Genomic DNA, 18,443 nt, shown 5'->3' on the forward strand with positions numbered 1-18,443 from the left:
AAAGAAAATAAAAATATATTCTGATTGCTCCAAGTCTTGGAGCAAGTCTTGTCCAAGTCTCACAGATTTTATTAGTCAAAATGTTATCACTGGTTTTTATGTTGCTTTTATGTTAAAGAGCTCAACTTTATTCTTAATGTCATAATACAGATCCGCCTAGCATTGGGAATGACTCTAATATGATAAATTGTATTAACAAATGTTCTAGAATGAACTCTGCTTGGTTAGGATGTACTGATGACCCACAGCAAAGCTTGCCCAGGTAAAGCTCAGCCCAGTGAGAACCGCACTCACCAGTCTGTGAGGTCAGCGCCAACAACAGACCTGCAGGGCCTCCCTCTGTGCTCTACCCTATGATTTTCCTTTTATAACAAAAAACACTTAGCACAACATAAAAAAAAAAAAAAGACAGCAAAAAGGGATGAAAAAGCCAGACTCCACCAAAAATGTCAACCAAGTGAGAACCAATAACGAAACCTGGGTACCCAACTGAGAATAAGCAGCTGAGAAATTCAGCGCAAAGACAGCAGAGTTCAGACCCCATGCTGACTTACCGTGTTGGCACGGACTTGACAGGCTGTGAGCAGCGAGGCACAAGGAGTGCTCTGGTCTTCTTTGGTGGCTCCTGGTCAAAGACCGGGGTCTGCAGTGAGGATCAGTGCAGGGGGTCTGGATGGGAGGTCCATGAGAACTGTGAAAACAAGTTCCCCCAAGTGAGGGCAAGAAGGGGCTATTCATTCAGAGCTTTCTACAGCAAGGGGGCCAGCCACCATCACTTGTGTTTGGCAGAAACTTCAAGGCAGGCAGAGAAGTGGGAAAGCACTTCTCATGGAAGCAGGATGCCTCCAGGTGAGCCCTGACTGGAGGCTGCTGCCACGGAGACACTGCAGGTGGGCTGGACGGAGGTGGAGCATCCTAGGCGATTGGTTAGGGGTGCATATTTGGTTTTCTCTGATTGGTCCTAAGTTGGAAGAAAGGGTAAAAATTAGGGAAGCTGTCAGTTATTAATCATATTCTAGCCATTTTAGACCAATTGTCACATGGCTATGCTTGGTCTCCTGGACTGGTTGCTGCAGGCTGGGGTCAGAGTTTTATTTTTATACATAGCCTGTCCATTGTCCGTTTGCATATTTAGTCTCTCATTAAGAGAGAAATAAACATTAGGTCAGTAAGACGTCTTTCTTAATCTCTTGGGTGTCCTGGCCTCTGAATTCTGAGATCCCTAATTTCCTATCTCCATAATCTTGGCGGGGTCACTTATTCTCTGTAAGCCCCAGATCTGAAAAAAGACAGGTTTCGTCTAGAAAACAGTTCCCAGCCTCATGTTGCGAGTGTATAAATGGATGGGAGAAATGGTTCTGGGGGAGGCGCACTTGGGCAGCGATTCAGAACTGCACAGAAGCCACAGGCTGCGTTACCTGTGCGGCAAACTCGAGTGAGTGATGTGACGTGCAGCTCAGGTAAACGCTACCTGGCGGGTATCTCGCTACGAGGGGGAAAATGGTTGAAAACCACCAGCCCGGTTAATCTGTCAGGTTCATTCCACTCCAGTTGTAATAAGGACCAATTCCCAGCTATAAACTCCCCAACTTTCAGTCTGTGCATGACTGTCACTGGCATTTATAAGAGTGGGAGCAAAAGTAAACAAGGTCCTAATGCCTCCTTGGGGTCAACTGGCAGGTACGTGTTGATCAGAGGCCAAGATCAAACAGTGGTATTGACTGAGCCATTAAGTTCCTCCTGGTTTTCCAGTCTCACTAACTGTCATCCTCTTCTCCTTTCAGGTGCTTAATTGCTCTTATGGAGGCACTGCCTTTGCTAAAAATGAAATTACTATTAATGTCTATTTCTGAAGACAATGTGAGGTAAAATGCCACATACTGCCCTCTTCAGATTACTGAAGTAACAGGCCACCTTCAGTCATTTTGAGAAGTTTTGCCTAAAATTGTGATGAATTTTCTTTTTTTAAAATCTTGCTTACTTAGGTGTATATGCACAACGTTAGCTACTGACCTACTCAGTAAATATTTATCGTTCCTAGTAGATACCAGGCAATGACCTGGGTCCTGGGAAACTATCAACAAATGAAAACAGGTAAGCCCTAGCCCTCGCTGGAGCTTGTGTTCTAATGCCATAAACTGGACTTAAATAGCGGATGTTCCTAAGGTGATGAGTACTGGGAAGTAAGCTAAGGGCTACGAGAGCATCGGGCAGGAAGGGACGCGTTCATCTAGCTCCTGAGCTACAGAGACATTTACTTGAGTGAAGTCTTGAAGGATGAGTAGAAATGACAACCAGACGTCATACACCCAAAAGAAAATGTGCAAAATCGTAGAGGTTGACTCTGGATAAACACGCTGAGAATAACTTGCTAATGAATAGTCTCTATTCTCCAGATCAGTGGGGATCATTGAGGTTTTAGTTTTCTGTTTTTGAAGCAGAAAAAGAATGACACAGCTGGATCTCATTTTCCATAGACCATTTGGGTGACTGTGCAGAAGGTGGATGGAAGGAGGAAGAGGCCAGTACGTGTCAGATGTAACCATCAAGAGGCTGGTGAGGCCCTACGCTAGAACACGGGCAGCGGTGGTGAAAAGAACGGATGGATTAAGGAGACTTTCCCAAAGGGCAACTGGCAAGTCTTGCTGAATGGCTTGTTCTAGAGGATGAAGGAACGCAGGAGAATCTAAATGAGATGTCCTTAAGTTTTCCGTTGTACCAGACACAGTGGAGTGAGAGAAGCAACTGAAACAGGAATTACAGAAGAAATGGGAAGTTTCTTCTCTTTCTTTCTTTTTTTGAAAGAGAATGAGGCTTGAATTTTAGCATTCTGTTAGATTTGTAGGTGTCTATTGAACATCAGAAACACAGACAAACATCTCGAGACCAGTATTCGGGAGTTATCACCACCTAAGTGCTGGTTGAAGCCTTGGGAGATGATGACCTTTTTGAGTGTTTACATCTACAATGACAAAAGAAGACTGGAGATCGACTCTAAGAGAAAACTGACTCTAGTAACTAAGAGGCAAGTCAAGGTAAGCCTGTGAAAGGACATGATCAACTCGTCCAATGTCCCCAAGGAAACCTGAACCCAGCTTTCAGGGTTAAGCCAGGAGTCAGCCAATGGTGACCTAAGGGAACATGGCTTCAGTGGACACAGCCACTTGAAAGCAAATGGGGATTTCACAACAGGGGTGATAATCATACATGTATTTTAAAAAGGGATCACAAACATTATGTACCCTGGGTACAGGAGTGATGATTAGGAAGTATCACTCTGATGCAGAGAATAAAATGGATGGGATTAGAGACTTCATGCTCTAATTCAAGCAGCTATCCTGCTCATGCCTCTGTTACATACGGCGACAGATGCTCCGTCCATTGGGAAATAAGAAGACAAGAGAGAAGGTGGCAGAATAAAGGTCCATGATATATAATTCAGCGAGGAGGTCCCGGTTACTTTAAAGACAATATATTCTAACATATAGAGAGCACCCCACCACCCCTATCCAAGTCCCTTCTGAAAACCTACCAGACACACCCAAAGATACAACTTTACCAAAATGCCTGGGTCCTGAACAAGCGTACAAGAAGGAAACACAGGCAGAAGAAGAGACATCGCTATTCCTCGGTGGCTCTGTCTAAATTGTTTTCTGATACGGCTGATGAACAACTCATAGGAAGAAACCATTTTGGACATAATTATTCAAACTCACTACATTGCTTTATTCTCCAAACTGCACATTAAAAAAAAATTACAAAAACCGTAAGAACAGTATTTGTGTATAGCATTTTTTATACAATTGATTTTTTAAACGCAGTATCTTATTCAACTGCCCAATAATCTTATGGACCAGAGGATGTTATTATCATAATTATTAAAATGTGAAAAACAAGCCTCAGGACAGGGTAATGAATTTAACTTCAGGTTGTCTCGAGGAAAAGGCAGAGCCAGGATTTAACTGAATCCAGGTAATCTGATCCCTACGCTCTTTCCTCAGTATTAACTTGCTTGTTCAACAGGTGATGCCTGGACCCACAGAGATTTCCTTTAATCCCTTTAAGAGAAGCAAATTGCTCCTTTAACTGGGCTACTCCCCCTGTAATTTGACAGATCACAGTTGGGGAAGACCATACCATTTCGTATGGGGTTGGTGTTTACAATTTCAATCGGACAAGAAGCTTTTACTATTTCAAATTCTGACGTATGTAATAAAAATGTATACAATAAAAGAAAGTCGCATTTTGAGTGGTAGAGAAGGTTTCCTCTGAAATTTCATCCAAGCGACTGTGTCCTACAAGGAACTAAGGTAATCAAGCTTTAAAAAGTTGACTACTACTCAGCCATAAAAACCAACAACATAACGCCATTTGCAGCAACATGGATGCTCCTGGAGAATGTCATTCTAAGTGAAGTAAGCCAGAAAGAGAAAGAAAAATACCATATGAGATCGCTCATATGTGGAATCTTGAAAAAAAAAAAAAACAAACAAAGAATAAATACAGAACAGAAATAGACTCATAGACATAGAATACAGACTTGTGGTTGCCAAGGGGGTGGGGGGGTGGGAAGAGACAGCCTGGGATTTCAAAATTGTAGAATAGATAAACAAGATTATACTGTATAGCACAGGGAAATATATACAAGATCTTATGGTAGCTCACAGAGAAAAAAATGTGACAATGAATATATATATATGTTCATGTATAACTGAAAAATCGTGCTCTACACTGGAATTTGACCCAACATTGTAAAATGATTATAAAACAATAAAAAATGTTAAAAAAAAAAAAAGACACATTCAAAAAAAAAGTTATTTGGCCCCTGGTGAAACATATGAAAGGAACACGTGAATGACTTTAAGAGTCTTCTGACCTTTCAGCAGCATGCCAAGGCAATGGGGTGATGATGACTTATTTAAATCCTGCAGAAAAGTCTTAAATAATTAGTTGAGGGTCAAAGAGAAGCATTAACTAATGGAAGAATATCTAAAATATCTGCAGGTTATATGTACAAAATCAAGTCATTGCATGCTTCCTCATCACATATTTATGAGATTTTTTTTCAGGAATATTTTGATGAGACTTTAGGTTCTTAATTTTCACACAGACCTAGAATATAATACTTGGGATCCACTGTATGCTGGAGTGTTTGAAATGGAGGATGAAGGAGGCATGGTCTTCTGGAAGAGGCAGGATGATTGAAGAGAAAGGTTAGGAGGCCAAAATGAGAAGAAGTGATGTACACAACCTATAAAACCAAGGCAGAGGGTGTGTGTCAAATAGCCCACTGTCATGGAAAGTTCCTGGTGGCTTTTCTTTTAAGCGGCGGGAACTCAAGTCGGGTGATTTTATATTCATTCATCTGAACCACATTCAGCTGCCAATGCCAATACCCGGTCCTGAAGGCCTGAGGCATACTCATGCAAATTTCTGGACTAATCCGATTTCTGTAAAGCTGCTGTCTTCTTTACAACTTGGGCTGTGCTCTTCGACAATATTTGGAAACTTATCTGTTTACTACATATGCACCTTGTTCCTGGGGCACTCTCACCGTACATGGAAGGGGACCTCTTTAGAGTCTCGGGCCACCTTCCCCGTGTAGAAAAGTAACTGAGGTACTTGATGGTGGCGATGCTGCTTTTCTTGCTGGATGACATCTAACTGCTAGTCCCACAGGATGGGACAAGGCGATTCTAAACTTCAGCCAGAATGAAGCAACTCTGGAAGCCCAATCGTAATCACTGACTGACATGGTGGCCAAGGGCAAGTCAGAGACAGAGGATTTCTGTCACCCACAGACCCGAGACCACGTTACTTGAATAAATGACACGCTAAGCCATGCTCGGCCATTATACTTCCTGCTGAGAGTTGTGACAAATCATAGACTTCAAAATGCCATCATGGGGGAAAAATGAGTTCCTTAGGAAAGAACAGTATTTGTCTTCCTCAAGTATAACTCATCATTAAGAACGAATGTCTGGAAAAGAAAACAGTTCTTCAATTGACATTGTAGCTTTGCCCCTTTTATTAACGTCAGAATTCTGTAAAGGAAAATCTGCGTGTCCTCACTAGTTCTCTTGATCCCTTGCTAATCTGTAATTAGGGAAGTAGCAATTTGTGTAAGAGATTTTTTAGATGCATAATGCAAACAGGAGAAAATCATGCCTCTTGAAAAATAATATCTTAAAAATTTTTAATACATTTTTAAGCTATGCTGTCTAAGAATATTTTATATATACATTATATGTATTTACACATATATCTCAAATATATATGTTAAGTATATATATTAATATTTATATATACATTTTTAAAAGGTCCTTAGTAGACATGAGTAAAAGAAGATACAAAAAGCCATTGCTACTTAAAGCTTTATATTCTACATAGATGTTGATTATCAAGGATGTATTAAATAATAACTGAACTTATCATTATTTAAGAAGATATATTGCAGCCTGTGTTTTTCCAACCAAAATAAAATAAAGCAAAGTAGAAACAGACTAAAGTACAGTCAATCTATTTCAAACTCTAAAATGGAATGCTTGTCTGCTTTACAACAGACACTGACTTGGATCCTTTCTCCATTCTAAGCCAAAAATCACCTTGCATCTCTCAAATGAAGGACATGCTTTTTAATGTTGCCTTTTTTTTTTAATGGCACTAATTTGCTTCATTAACAGTAAGATCAGGTAAAAATTAACATCCAGAATAGTTAGATGAGCCTTTAGAGGAGTTTTTTTTTTTTTTTTAACCTGGAACAATCAATTTCATTTTACATACATTATCTCATCGGTCTCTAACGTTGCTCAAGGATGGTGTTATCTACATTTTACAGATAAGTCTACCCTCCTCCTCCAAAAAAAAACCTCGAGTCCATCTGAAGATTCGACTAACTGTTGATGTGTGAGTCTATCATGTGTTAATCACTCAAGCAAAATTTGAGTTTTGCACTCCCTAAATTCTGGAAGAATTTAACTAATTAAAAATTTTTAATTCCTAAATTCTGTATTATTCTGCCTGAGATAGCATGGCCCGTTCATCAGTTTTCTTTTTTTTGTTCTAATTTTACTGTCCTCAAGGTGCTACATGTCAATAGCCTCAGTTATTGTTTACCTAAGAATAAAACTCAAGCTAATGTTGGTCTTTTGGCTAGGCACAGAGGGCTCCACTGCTGACTAGGAAGTATGGTTGATGGATAAAACATCTAGACTTTTTTTCCATTTGTTGGAAAAGCTAATCTTCAGATAGATTTCTCAGCGAAGGTAACAGCTTGCCTTGACAACTCGCTGAGCACAGTATCATCACTTCACACAAAATACATGGCAGGCATTAATTTTCAGTGTCAGATCAATTCATTGACCACAACTATCGAGAGCACAAAGAGACTGGACAATTAATTCCTTTTTGACATGAAATTACTATATAATGGAACTGCAACCTTCACTCTTTCTCCAACCAACTGTCTGATACTCTGCTTTCAGAGGTCACGGAAAGCCCGGTGCAGAAAACCTTTGACCAAAACTCTTGTCATATTTCTAGACTCGTTTGCTGATTGACTCATAGCAAATCATTGCTTTCTTTTTAAATGCTTCCCCCATCCTTCTAAAAGTGCTACTTCCAAAGTAGAAATACTAGACAGGCATGAATTTAATTCTACTCTTCCTCACCCCTCCCCTGTAATTGGGTTGATCACATTTTTATTTACACGAGTATGTCTGCATTATTTGTGCATAAACTGATATACATATATATTTTTTTAATTTGTCTTTTGCTGGTTCCTATCAGAGGTAGTCTCTTGAGTCCTGGGGTCTTGTATCCTAAAGTTTACCTTGAGTGTGAATTTGACACCTGATCATTCAGAAGATTTCAACTTTAAGATACCACGTTGTTTTTTCAGAGTCAGATAAGACTATTAAATGGCCTTTCCCACACCACACCCCTCTATATATCTAGCTTAATGCCTGCCATGTAGTGGGCATTCAGTGAGTACTTGTTAAGCTAATGAATTAGTTCCTTTTAAAGACATTGTGGTAACGTCTCATTTACATGAATTGATCCACCAAGTGGAGAGCAGATTGTATCTGTCAATGTTAGTCATGTTCACTTCCAGTTAACAAAGGTGCTTTTATGTATTCCTGGGAACACTGAAGCAAAGGGCGACATTCCATCCTGCAGAAACTAAGGGGCGCTAAGGCGAAAGGGAGCTTGGCATAGGGATTGAGGGTGTGGACTCCAGCACTGAAACACCTGGGTTTGAGACCTGACTTTGCTCTGGGACCTTGGACAAATCATTTAAATTCTTTGTTTAATGGAAGTGTTAATAGTAGCAACTCCATAGGCTTAAAGGGAGAGCATTAGATGATTTAAAGCAATTAAAACAGTTCCCGACACGAAGCAAGTTTGTGAATCAGGAAAGGTAGAGTATCTCTATCATTGGTATCCAAAAATGTCACTTCCTCACTTAGTTTTCTTTTCTTGTCTTTTTTTTTTTTAATTGTTCTTCTTCCCTTTCTCAGCTCATTAAGCTTGAATCCAAGTATCAAAATAAATCAAAATACTTATAAGTATATTTGCCCTCCTAGCTGATATTTAAAAGTAAATGACAAAGCAACCTAAATGTCCATTGACAGATGACTGGATAAGGAAGCTGTGGTATGTTTATACAATGGAATACAACTCAGCCGTAACAAAGAATAAAATTAAGTCATTGGCAGCAACATGGATGGAACTTGAGATTGTCACACTATGTGAAGTAAGCCAGAAGGTGAAAGAAAAATACTGTATGACATCACTTATATGTGGAATCTAAAGAAAGAACACAAATGAACTTACTTACAAAACAGAGACAGGCTCACAGACATAGAAAACAAAGTTACGGGATAAATTGGGAGTTCAAGATTTGCAGATACTACTATACGTAAAATAGATAAACAACAAAGTCCTACTGTAGAGCACAGGAAACTGTATTCAATACCTTGCAATAGCCTATAATGAAAAAGAATATGAAAAGGAATATATATATATGTATGACTGAATCACTATGTTGTAAACCAGAAAGAAATACAGAATTGTAAATCAGCTGTACTTCAATTTTTAAAAAAAGCAAATGACAATCAGTTTCCCGCTATTACAGATTCTTCTGGAAAATCCCTTAGGACGCTCTGCACTGAGTACTGACTTCATGACCTTGCAGGATGCCCAGACCCAGGAGTGCTCAGATGTCTGCAGGCAGTTCTGAGTCTCTCCTGTCACACTTGCCCTGAGAACAGCAAGAGCCCCTGCGTTCACATGGTGAGACAGACGCCGTGCTGAGTGCTCTGTGCGCTGATATCCCCACACACCCTGACCAGGACGGAGCAGTGTCGCCCAACAGGATGCAGTATAATCATGCAGCTCTGGAACACCCAACCACTCTGCCTGTAGCAAAATGTCTGAGGACATTAAGGGGCTAGTGGGTAAACTAGATTCAAACAGCCCACATTAGGTTGCTGACAATTCCAGGCTGTACCCAGTTTCCCACTGGTTTCATGACTTCTGATGTACGCCCCTCAGTAGAGCTTTTTGACCCTTGGTGTCCCAGGAATTCTGTCCCTTCAAATTTCAACTTCCTTAGACTTAGATCCAACCATCCCTTCTGAACTCACCTTCAGCTTCAGCTCTTTGATTGATGTATCAACAAACCTTGGTCTAAGTCCATCAGCCACTGACCAAGACCCCTGTCCTAGAAACGGGTGACACCGCTCAGGGCCCATGATAAGGGAAATTACTGATCCACATAGAAAGCATTTAGATTAGAATTCAGATTCAGAATATTTAACCCAAACTGGGTTTTTTAACCTGGACAGGTCTCCTAAAAATTTATTTATTGTCCCTCTGGCCACAGTCCAAAAATTTCACCATTTAAGATTTAATTCCTTAAAGTCTTAAAAGTGCTCTATTTTTTAATCTAAAAGACTCTGAGTTTCTAGAAAAGCAGCTCCCTCAGACCATCTGTGTAGATCACCAGACACATAAATGTGAGACTCTAGGACTTTATTGTATTTAATCTTATGATCTTATCTATTATATTTAATCTGCAAATTAAATCTGCAGGCCGCACTCACAACAATCTCAAGATGAAGAAACTAAGGTTCAGAGAAGACCACATAGCTTTCGGGTACCCAGGAAGCAGATATGACTGATCCTAAGGCCATCCCCATTGTATTTCCACATTATCTGCTCAACTTTGGTTAACATAAATTTACTGATTTTAATTTAAAAGTTTGTTTTTGCCCAAATAACCTTTTATACTTACTGTTTTCTCTCTCCACCTAGTTGTTTTGATTCTGTACAGACGTCGACCCTGTTCACCAGTTAATTTCAAAGGCTTTTAAATGTCAGGAGTTGAGCTGAGATTTTGTGACTCTCCAGTCTCTGAATAGGTCATTAGTCTAAAGCACTCTTTAGGCCAACCCATCAGCCCCTCGTGACTCCATATGCCAGTTAAACAGATGCCCACCCTTGATAATATCTACTTAAAACCCACAGAGTAAATCTTATAAGTAGCTCTGCAGATTTGGCTATTGAAAGACTAATGGGTCCATATAAAATAATCTTCTTCCAACTTCTGGGTTTAGGAAAGCCCTAAAAACAAATTAACTTTAATATTTTTCCAAGGTTTGTTAACCTTGCTCGCTCAACAGCTGCTCTGCTTTGATAATGAAAGAGAAACGAAGCCATAATGGCCCTAAGGTTGCCAGAATTGGGGGGGGTGAACAAGCTTTCTGCACTCTTCAGAATATTCTGTCCCTGTGAAGTATGATTGTCAGATTCCAGCCGTCTCAGGACATCTACCTCTCAGCGGTGATGAATGCCACAGACAGACAGCAAATAGGACTGCAGTGAAATTTAATGTTCACTTTAGATGCTCCCGTTCTTATTAGAAAAGGTCACTCATTGTCCCACTCAGATGATTAATGCAGACTCTTGCATCTTTATGGGATATTTCTGCAATCTGTGCTAAGTGACCGTTTGTTCCTCATTTTAGACCCCACTAGTGCTTAATATTCAACATGAATTTAGACGGATGGAAAAATGCCACTTTACAGGTTTCTGTAGATTGCCTTTTTTTTTTCAAGCTGAAATATGGGGTCCAAAGAAAGCACGAAGTCCATTTTCATCAAATTTCCCATAGCAGTTTCCCTTAAATGTATGCTTAGCATAATCACTATAATAAACAAGCCCCTTTTCAGTGGTACTTGCAAAATGCAAACCAGGACTATTTTCTTTCAGAAGCTGATTAGTTAAATTCTGCCAGACCAGTGGTAGTGGCAACAATCCATTCTCATTTTTCTATATTAGAAAAAGCAAAATTTCTTAAAACAAATCCTGTTTATTTTACCCGCTACTGAGTTAGAACATGGACACACAATACTACTTGTGGTATTTTTTGAGGTCAGTTTTGTCATTTTCTGGGGTCAAAGAGAATGGGGATTTTAGGGTTTTTTTTTTTTCGTCTACCTATTCAAAGAATTCTTAAGGACAAAATTTTCAGCATCAACCACACAAATTTAAACACCGGCATTTCAGTTTCTCTTGTTTTTGCTATCCTTGCCTTTTTTTTCAGTCTGATTTCTTATTTCCCAAACTGGGAAATCCTGGAAGTACTAAATGGTTAAAGCCCATTTGTATACAAATTTAACTCACATGACATTCACTTGGCTGTGCTAATTCATTACCAGGCTTATACTGTTGCCCTGGAAAATTTCTGTGGAACCCTGGACGTTGGATGGAGAGAGAGTATTTTCCAGATGGAGTTGACCTAGAAGAATTGCCCCACCACTCACATGGCTTTTTCTCTGTGGCATTTTCCTTCCTCGGCCTCCTAATGGGTTTGCTGTTGAACTGCTGCATGGCTTCTTGATGTCAGTTACATTTCATAACACTACCAAGTTCAATATTTGTAGGCCAAATTGTTTTTGTTCTGTCGCTAATGTTGGTCACAAAGAACCAATCAAATTGTCAACAGTCAATGTGAAAGAATCAATTATATAGATCTGGCAGAGTGCAGGTGGAAATGCAGATAGTAAAATAAGATTTTCTTTTCTTTCTACAAGCCAGTCCTGTTTGCCAAAGGGTTAAATCAGTTCACTTTCAGTGTCATTGCCGGAAGTTGTAACTGGTCATGCGGATGAGCCAAAATCTGGTGAGAAGATAAAAATAATGGGTAATAGTGAGCCCTTATTGTGATTTCGTCCTTTTGTTTAAAACACACAAATAAGACAGGTCCAGCTCAAGATGGCAGAGTAGGAAAATCCTGGGCTCACCTCCTCCCAAACCAAAAGTGCAACCACATACAGAACAACTGTCTCTAAGGACAAATGAAGAGTGGCAGAACAGAGTTTTTAATAAGTAAGACATACAGAAAGGGCCACACCAAGACAGTAGGAGGGACAGAGATGTGGTCAAATCAGAACCCACACCGCCAGTGTGGCAGCCCACAAAGGGGACGGATGTCATCACCACAGGCCCCCCCGTGAGGAGCAAGGGTACCAAGCCCACTTTGGGGTCCTCAGCCCAGGGCATCAGCACTGGGAAGATGAGCTCCCGTAACATCAGACTTTGAAAACCAGTGGGGCTTGCGTCCAGGAGAACCAGAGGGCTGTGGGAACTAAGACGCGGCTCTCGAAGGGCTCACTCCTGCTTACTCGCTCTGAGGCCCAGCACACAGGCAGTAGCTTGAAAAGCAACTGGGTCCTATGAGAAAGAGCTTCATTGACTAATTTTGAAGCACAGGCTGGAGGGGCAGGGATCTAGTGCAACTTTCTCTGGGGGCAGAAATGCTGGTGGGCGTCATTAAAAAAATGATGGCTGGGTGCTGGAGGGTGCCATTTCTGTCATTATCCATCAAACTAGCTGACACCATGCACCCTACCCTGGCATTCAACCTGAGAACCAGCCCTGCTCAACACGCCGACCATTGCTGGCCCCTTCAAAGAGGCTTCCACTCTGCTCCTCCTGGAAGGAGGCCTCAGCCAGCACTAGCATCCCCACCAAAGCAGCTGTCACTCTGGGGGCCAGTATCACACACCAGCACGCCCCTGCTAGGCTGGGACCAGCTCCGCACACCAGTGCACCCACAGCAATGGTAGCCCCATCACAGCAGGAGGGCACATAAGGGCTACTCCTGGAGCACCAGGCTCCTGTGACTCAGAGGACTGCACCACTGGGCCCCAAAGGACATCATTTCCTTAAGGCCACTCTTTCAAGACCAAGAAACATAATTTATACACCTAATAAAGAGAAGCAAACAGAGAGAGTTAGGCAAAATGAGGCGACAAAGGAGTATCTTCCAAATGAAAGAACAAGACAAAACTTCAGAAAAATAACAAAATGAAGTGAAGATAAGTAATTTACAAGACAAAGAGTTCAAAGAAATAGTCACAAAGATGTTCACAGAACTCTGGAGAAGAATGAATGAACTCAGTGAGAACCTCAACAAAGAGGAAGTACGAAAAAGAACCAATCAGAACTGAAGCATACAATAACTGAAATGAAAAATACACTAGAAGGAATCAATAGCAGATTAGAGGATGCAGAGGACAAATCAGTGATCTGGAGGACAGGATAGCGGAAATTACTCAAGTGGAACATCAAAAAGAAAAAAAATCTAACAAGGATAGTTTAAGAGACTTCTGGAATAACATCAAGAATACTATCATTAGAATTATAGGGGTCCCAGAAAGACAAAAGAGAGAAAGGGACAGAAAATCCATTGGAAGAAATAATGGCTGAAAACTTCTCTAACCTGGTGAAGGAAACAGACATCCACCTCAAGGAAACACAGAGAATCTCAAGCAAAATGAATCAAAACAGACCCATGCCAAGACATATTGTAATTAAAATGCTGAACGTTAAAGAGAGAATCTTAAAAGCAGCAAGAGAAAAACAACTAGTTACATACAAGGGAACTCCCATAAGACTATGAGCTGATTTTTCAGTAGAAACTTTACAGGCCAGAAGGCACTGGCATGATATATTCAAGGTATTGAAAGGAAAAGACCTTAAAACCAAGAACACTCTCCCTGGCAAGGTTACCATTCAGAATTGAAGACCACATAAAAGTTTCCCAGATAAGCAAGAGCTAAAAGAGTTCTAAACTTGTCTTATGAGAAATATTACAGGGACTTCTTTAAATGGAAATGAAAAGGCCATAACTAGAAACAAGAAAATTATGAAAGAAAAAAAAAACTCACAGGTAAAGGTAAACTAAGAGTTGGTTCTTTGAAAAGATAAACACAATGGGTAAACCTTTAGCACGATTTATCAAGAAAAAAGAGAGGATGGGTCCAAATAAATAAAATCAGAAATGAAGAGAGTAGTTACAACCAACACCACAAAAATTCAGAGGTTCATAAGAGATTACTGTGAACAGTTATACGGCAACAAACGGATAATCTGAAGAAATGGATAAATTCCTAGAAACACACACTCTTCCAAGACTGAATCAGGAAGAAACTGAAAATCTGACCAGATTGATCACTCGTAATGAAATCAATTCAGTAATTGAAAAACTTCCAACAAACAAAGTCAGGACCAGACAGTTTCACAAGTGAAATCTACCACACATTTAAAAAAGAGTTAACACCTATTCTTCTCAAACTATTGCAAAAAATTGAAGAGAAAGGAATGCTTCCAAACTCATTTCATGAGGCCAACATTACCCTGATATCAAAATCAGATGAAAGACACTAAAAAAAAAAAAGAAAAGAAAATGACAGGCCAATATCCCTGATGAACACAGATGCAAAAATCCTCAACAAAATATTAGCAAACTGAATTCAGCAATACATTAAAAGGACCACATACCATAACCAAGTGGGATTTTTTCCAGGGATGCAAGAATGGTTGCAAATGAATCTGCAAATGAATCAATGAGATAGGCCACATTAACAAAACAAAGATTAAAAAACGTATGATCACCTTAATAGATGCATAAAAAGATTCTGACAAAATTCAACATTTATGATTAAAACTTTAATCAAAGTGAGTATAGAGGAAACACCCCTCAACATAATAAAGGCGATATTTAACAAACCCACAGCTAGCATAGAATGCAACGGTGAAAAGCTGAAAGCTTTTCCTCTAAGATCAGGAACAAGACCAGGATGCCCACTCTTGCCACTTTTATTCAACATAGTATTGGAACCTGTAGCCACAGCAATTAGGTAAGAGAAAGAAATAAAAGGCTTCCAGACTAAAAAGGAAGAAATAAAACTCACTATTTGCAGATGACATGATACTATATATAGAAGACCCTAAAGACTCCACAAAAAAATTATTTTAAAAAAATTAATAAATGCAGTAAAGTTTCAGAATACAAAATCAATATACAGAAATCTGTTGCATTTCTATCTCTATGTTAATAATGAACTATCAGAAAGAGAAGTTAAGAAAACAATCCCATTTACAAGTCCATCAAAAAGAATAAAATACCTAGGAATAAATTTAACCAAAAAGGTGAAATACCTCTACTTTGAAAACTATAAGCCATTGATGAAAGAAATTGAAGATGACACAAATAAATGGAAATATATACTGTGCACATGGAATGTTAAAATGTCCATACTAGCGCAAGCAATCTACAGAGTCAGTGCAATGCTTATCAAAATACCAAGAGCATTTCTCACAGAACTAGAAAAAAAAAAAAAAAAAAGAATCCTAAAACCTGTATGGAATCACAAAAAGACTCAAATAGCTAAAGTGATCTTAAGAAAGAGGAACAAAGCTGGAGGTTTCATGCTCCCTGATTTCCAACTATATTACAAAGCTATAGTAATTAAAGCTGTATGGTACTGGCACAAAAACAGACACTAGATCAATGGAATAGAATAGAAAGCCCAGAAATAAACCCACACTTTCATGGTCAATTACCTATGAAAAAGGGAGGCAAACATATACACTGGGGAAAAGGCAGCTTGTTCAATAAATGGTGCTGATAAAACTTGACAGCTACATGCAAAATAATCAAACTGGACCATTTTCTCACACTGTCTATAAAAATAAACTCAAAATGGTAAAGACTTAAACACCAGACCTAAAACCATAAACTAGAAGAAAACATAGGCAGTATGCTCTCTGACATCAGTCTTAGCAATATTGTTTTCAATGTTTCCTCAGGCAAGGGCAACAAAAGCAAAAGTAAACAAACAGGACTACATCAAACTAAAGAGCTTTTGCACAGTGAGGGAAACTACCAGCAAACCAAGAAAGCAGCCTACTGAATGAGAGAAGATACTTGCGAACATATCTGATAAGGGGTTAACATCCAAAATATTCAAAGAACTAATTCAGTTCAACATCAAAAACAAACAAACAACCTAATTTAAAAATGGGCAGAGGACCCGAACAGACATTTTGCTGTGGAAGACATACAGATGGCCAAGAGACACAAGAAAAGTTGCACAGCTTTATAAATAAAATAATAGTCACTCTATACTTGTATAATATAGGAGTGAATTGTACGTTGTGTGGCTATCTTAAGTCTAAAAAATGTATAGAGCTTGATAAACCCCACTCAGATATACTTGGCTCAGTTCAAAGGACATTCACGTGCTGGTGGTACTGGCATCTGGGCTTTTTCTATTAAACTTCCAAAAAGATGGGCAGTAACACGCTGGTAACCACGAGTCCCGTGAGCAGGTGAGAGACCAGGTGCAAAACTGGGAAAGTACCCTCACCCCACTAATGATGGACAGGCCAGACCTTCACCTGGGATTTGTATCCATTTGCAACACTATGGTCCCAGAATCCCCGCCCCAGACCACCAGACCCAGCATTCATGGTCATCTGCTCATTTTTGTTGACCTTGTTGGTAGCTTGGTGAAGAGACAGATAGACCGGACCAAGTCAACAGAATAATATTGTATTCGTAAATAGTCTAGCAGAAAGCTGTACTTCTAATTCATGTGTCCTTGGGTAACTCTTATCCAAGTGGGCCCCACTTTGGTTCCACAGAAAAAATGAGGGTAGAGCTCAGAAATTTACCTTTTCAATAAATATCCCTGGCAATTCTTCAAACGTAGGTTTGAAAACCATCAAGTCATTTTTTCTGCTGACTTTATATTTTTAAAAATACCAAATCTATAGAAAATTGAAAAATATATAGTACAATAAATTCCCACATAAAGTATGTGGTTTAGAGTAGATTCACTAGTTGTCACATTTTCTGTCTCTTCTCTCTCTTTAATCAATCACTTTGAGAATAAGCTGCGATCATAATGACACTTCAAATATTTCAGCTTGTATCACCTGAAAACAAAGACATTTTACTTATAACCATATTGTCACATTTGGGACAGTTAACACTGACACAAAATATTATCAAATAACAGTCCTAATATTCCAGTTTCCCCAGTTGCCTCAATAATGTCCTTTATAGCTTTTTGGGTTTTTTGGGTCCAAGATCCAGTCAAGAATCCTTCCGTCTTTTTTGTTTCATGTCACGGACGTCTTTGAAGAGTATAGACTGCTTTGAAGAATGTCCTTCAATTTGAATTTGCTTAATTGTTTCCTGATGATTAGACTTAAACAGTTTTATCAAGATAACATGCCCGTTTGTTCATTATTGATAATGCTAGGTTTTATCACTTAGTGGAGTGTCCATCATATTTCTCTATTTTAAAGGTGCTTTTTCTCTTTGTAATTAACAAATAATCTGAGGGTGACACTTTGAAACTAACCACTTATTTTTTTGCATAAGAATTTTCAGTGAGGTTGTCTACTACAATTAATTCAACAATCACGGATCTCTGTTTTCTCTATAGTTATAATAGAAATCAATTAAGTTTTATTGTAATATTTTGCTCAATATTTTCCTTTGTATCTTGAACACAGTATTAGAACAAGTCTAATAAAGCCATCCTTTAATACTAGTTTTTCTACATGCCCAGAATTTAAGATATAAACACTTTTGTCTCCTAAATAATTTCAAGTTTCCAAAAATTAGTGTTTGGCAGGAAATGTTTTCTTATCCATAGTTCTTTAAATTGCCTTAATTTCTTAAGTGTGAAAAATGATGGGCCCCTAACATGTTTATCTTTGTATTCTTAGTCCATCTATAAATAAAAGGTTATTTCATTCTGCTTCATAAATCCTACGGATGTTGAACAATTTTATAGGATGACTGATTCATTTTTTTAGTAAATGAAAAGGCAATGCATTTCAAGCTATCTTTTAAGCATTGCCGAAATCCAGCTGTTGCGAAATATGGTCTCCTGTAGATTTGAAATACATTGAAGAAATAATGTGACAAGCAGTATCTAGCATTGACTTTGAATGAACCTTGTCCCATCCCTTTAAGTCAAATATTGTTTATGCAGATAATTTGACTATTTAATCTTACATGCTCAGATAAGATTTATCTATTCGCCTGTAATGGGTTTGTTTTGTCACAGCAAACT

This window comes from Camelus bactrianus, chromosome 24 (assembly GCF_048773025.1).
Source record: "Camelus bactrianus isolate YW-2024 breed Bactrian camel chromosome 24, ASM4877302v1, whole genome shotgun sequence".
In the NCBI taxonomy this organism is placed as follows: domain Eukaryota; kingdom Metazoa; phylum Chordata; class Mammalia; order Artiodactyla; family Camelidae; genus Camelus; species Camelus bactrianus.